The sequence below is a fragment of the Zea mays genome, chromosome 1 (assembly GCF_902167145.1).
Source record: "Zea mays cultivar B73 chromosome 1, Zm-B73-REFERENCE-NAM-5.0, whole genome shotgun sequence".
Classification (NCBI taxonomy): domain Eukaryota; kingdom Viridiplantae; phylum Streptophyta; class Magnoliopsida; order Poales; family Poaceae; genus Zea; species Zea mays.
Genome location: NC_050096.1, coordinates 25,122,838 through 25,127,511, shown reverse-complemented (window position 1 = coordinate 25,127,511; position 4,674 = coordinate 25,122,838).

Below are 4,674 nucleotides of genomic sequence, written 5' to 3'. Positions count from 1 at the left end.
ATTCTTGGGGTCATTTTATGACTTTCACCCTAAAGCTTTTAGGTTTTCTCAACTTGGGTTAAGTTTTACCCCTTTAACCACTATTTAGGGTTAAGTCCTTTAACCAGGGTTCTATTTGCAAAACACTTTAAACAACACAACTTGTTTGAAATTTTTGCCTAGTGAATGCACTCTAGGTGTGTCAAACATATGCAATGCCAATGCTATGATGCCATGCTCAAGTTTTAGTTATATTAACACCAGGGGTGTTACATCGTAACATGTGAGCTTTTATATGACTATGGTGTAAGAAACGACTGCCGGTTTATGAAGCAACTTTTAATATCTATGGTAGTTTCTCAAAATTCAAGAGTTAAGATGGTTATTTCTTTGGATATTCCATGTGGATCACCATGTTGCCTTATTAACCTAACCTAGGAAAGACATGTTATCTATCGAAGGCCTACCAACTTAATCCTTGACCTGGTGATCCCTATGATGGGCATAGAAATATGCTTGGGCTGAATTAACAGTCTCCCATCATACTTCTTTCATCAAGTTTAGGTTATGGCCATGCCTTGTTCACTTCTTTGGGCCATGATCTATTTGGATCTCTACTTGTAATCGTACTTACAGGTGGAGTCTCTTTTGTACCTTGTCATCCTTGATCAGTCTATTTGTGTTGTGTGAGATTCCTTATTGGTTATGTCTGTTATTGGCGTTATGACTAAAATTGATGATGCTGCGCCAAAACCGAGGGCCTCTTGTGGGTATACACACAAGGTTGTGCTGCTCGATGCACGTTTGTATCACAGTTAGTAGTCATAATCCACTATGAGATTATATCAATATGTTATCTCTACGCAAATCGTTCTTATCACGTGAGATCCATTATTGGTGCCAGTTTTGTAATGGTGTCATGGTTAAGAACTTATGGTACCGCGGCGAAACTGAGAGCCTCCTGTGAATGTACACACAGGATTCTGCTGCTTGGCGCATGTTGGTATCGAAGTCTCTGGTCATGATCCATTATGAAACTACACTGATGTGTGATCTTCTGTGGACTCCTTCCTTAAAACAGTTTCTTGTTGTTTGTAAAGAGATCAAGCAACATATGTCATTTCCATTGGATCATAAGGCCATACCACTTTCATGTGTGGTCTTATTTCTTTTGATCTTGGTAGTGACTACTTACACAAGTTTCCTTTGCATTCTTTGTGTAAAGGTGAAGCCTTGGATCTTTTTAGTGTTGAATAACAACTGATTAGCTCCCAAAATGAAGACTGGTTTTCCCTGCTGCTGAAATGCAGGAGTTTGTTCATTCGCTTTCCTAATTAATCTATGTATTCCCTAACCAAGTGGATAATTCATCTCGCTTGAAGAAACGGATGAACAACCTGACCAAATGGATTTCTATCCAAATGCATGACCTTTGGCTTGCAAATGTGAACTCTCAACCCTTGGCTTACCGATGGTACTGAGAGGACTTGCTCAATGTCAAAAGTAGTTCAACAAGTTGGTTTCACTAACGTGTAACTGCCTGGTGAACGAAGGTTGAGTTTAGAGATCGTTTTATCGAGTTGTCTAAGCTCACTTTTGTACAACCCCTCTTAAGGAAGAATTTTCAAGAATCGAGATTAAGTCGGTCAATAACCACCTAACCATCGCTCTAGTCATGCCTCGATTGCCTCATGTATGCTTTTCCAGCATAAGTGATTGGGTCGAGCCATGTCTAGTGTCCGGTAAAATGGACTAGATGCAAAGTCCGCATTTTTAGATCCCTCCACTGGTGATTTTTCTTGAATCTATATCACCTTTCGTGGACCTGGATTCCCTAGCTAACACAAGTTGACCGTGATGTTATTCGACATTCACACCCGTCTCGTGTGCTATGAACTTACTATAGCCACTTGTTGGTAAACCTCTTCTTGTGTGTTTTACCCAAGATGGTGCATCTGATTCTATTTGGGTAAAGTTGCATAATTGCCACCCAACAGACTCAGATAGTACAGTGTCATCAGAAAAAGCAAGTTGCACACCTAGAACCTTATGTGTTCTTCTGGTGGGCAAAGATGCAAATTGAAATTGCACACTGTGTGACTAGACGTGACACTTGTAGACGTGTCAAGGCCATATACATGAAGACTGATGGTCCATTACAATCCTTACCTATCCCAACATGGAAAGGGGAAGATATTGTATGGACTTTATCGTGGGATTACCCAGGACTACAAATGGGTATGACTCTATCTGGGTTATTGTTGATCGGCTTACGAAAATTTCTCATTTTCTGCCAGTCAAGACAAATCACCCGGTTACTGTCTATGCCCAATTGTACATGGTTCGTATTCTTAGTCTGCATGGTGTTCCGAAGACCATGGTGTCGAATCGTGGATTGCAATTCGTATCCAAATTTTGGGAAGAACTTCATAAATCCCTGGGTACTAAGTTGTTCCACAGTTCGGCCTGTCATCCTCAAACCAGTGGACAGACTGAGAGGGTGAACCAAATACTTGAAGATATGCTGCGGGCATGTGTCCTGGACTTCTCACCAAAATGGGATGAATGTTTGCCCCTAGCGGAGTTTTCATACAATAACAGTTATCAAGAAAGTATCAAGATGGCACCTTTTGAAGCTTTATATGGACGACGGTGTCGAACTCCGCTAAATTGGTCTGAACCTGGAGAAAGATACTTCTTTAGACCTGATATGGTGAAAGAGGTCGAAGAAAGGGTTCAGAGAATTATCCATAATATGAAGAAAGTTCAGACTCGACAAAAGAATTATGCAGACCGACGACGACAACCCTTATGCTTTCTGGTAGACGATTATGTCTACTTAAAAGTTTCACCAATGAAGGGTGTATCGCGTTTCGGGGTAAAAGGGAAACTTGCACCCAGATACATTGGTCCATTCTTGGTGCTTGAGCAATGTGGACCAGTAGCATGCCGACTTCAGCTCCCCGAAACATTGTCTGCTGTGCACAATGTGTTCCACGTGTCACAATTGAAGAAGTGTCTTCGGGTTCCTGATCGAACCGTTGAAGTGACTGATGTTGTCCTGGAACCAGATTTAACGTACTCGGAACATCCTATTCGAGTTCTGGATCAAAAGGACAGGGTTACCCGAAGAAAAACTCTCAAATTCTACAAGATACAGTGGAACCAGCATTCTGAAGATGAAGCTACTTGGGAAACTCAAGACTTCTTGAATAAGAATTTCCCAGGCTTTCTAGCCTCATGTAAATTGTAAAGCCTGTATAGTTGTTGTAATAAAGAAGTAACCCCCACATCACCTCTGCCTTGTACCAAAATTAAGGAAATAAAAATGTGATGTGTTTCCCTTACCATTACCTACCCTAGGATTTTTAATCTCGGGACGAGATTCTTTTATGGGGGGAAGGATGTAACACCCCTGGTGTTACTATAACTAAAACTTGAGCATGGCATCATAGCATTGGCATTGCATATGTTTGACACACCTAGAGTGCATTCACTAGGCAAAAACTTCAAACAAGTTGTGTTGTTTAAAGTGTTTTGCAAATAGAACCCTGGTTAAAGGACTTAACCCTAAATAGTGGTTAAAGGGGTAAAACTTAACCCAAGTTGAGGAAAACCTAAAAGCTTTAGGGTGAAAGTCATAAAATGACCCCAAGAATAAACTTGAATCACATTTATACCCTTGGGATACCAGAAACCCTAATTGGAACCCTGGAAAACCCTAAAACTAAACCCTAGGGGCTTATGTGCAAAAGTGATGAACCTTTGGACTAAAGTGTAAAAACTACTATGTTTAAACATATAAAGTCATTTGGTTCACAAATATGTGGACTTGCAAGCTAAACCCTAAGCTTTGGACTCATTTGCAAAAAGGACCTTGATTTTGATTCCTATGCTAAGTCTGAAATCGGGGTTATAGGCCCAACTTTGGGGCTGTGTAGCTTTCAAAATAATGAGAATTCATGTTAAGTGACCACATCAAAGTTGAAGACCTAACATAGGAGAACAACTTTGCTTAAGAAGGAAAGCATAGTTGTTAAGAGAAGTTTGGAGATAATCAGGCCTCAAGTTTGGCTGTCAGGCTGGTCCATTCTGTAATTCAGCTTCTCAGTAGAACAGAGCCAATTTGGTGTGTGAATTCAAACTTAAATTGTTGAGAAATTGATCAAGGTTGCTATGACAAAGTTGTAGCTGGTTTGTCAGGCTATAATTTTGGTACAGGGAGCTAGCTTAGTCACCACATAAAATTGAGAGAAAACTAAGCTTCAAAAGGCTCTGTCAGGCATCTGAATGAACTCCTCCATGGTACAGTGTTCTCTGTAGATCAGAACGCCAGCACGACAACCTCACCGCCGGCGACCTCTTTGCGCCAAAATTCACGCCGCCGCCGTCCGGGTTTGTGTGCAGTGGGGAACGGATAACGTCGGGGAGGGACAACCTTACGTGGCGCCACCGCCCTAGCCCTGCCGAAGCCTTCACCGGCGGCCACCATGACCTGTGAATTTTGCCGCGGTGTCGCCCATGCCTCCATCTCCCTCACTGTATCTCTTTCCGACGTGGTAGGCATGCGCTTGCGCTGCTATCCGTGGTCGGGGGTCGTCTGTTGGGCCGCCGTGCCTATAAATGGAGCTAGGAGTCACGGCGAGGCGCTCGCTGTTCTTCAAGTGAGCTCGGAAACAACCAGAAATTCGTACT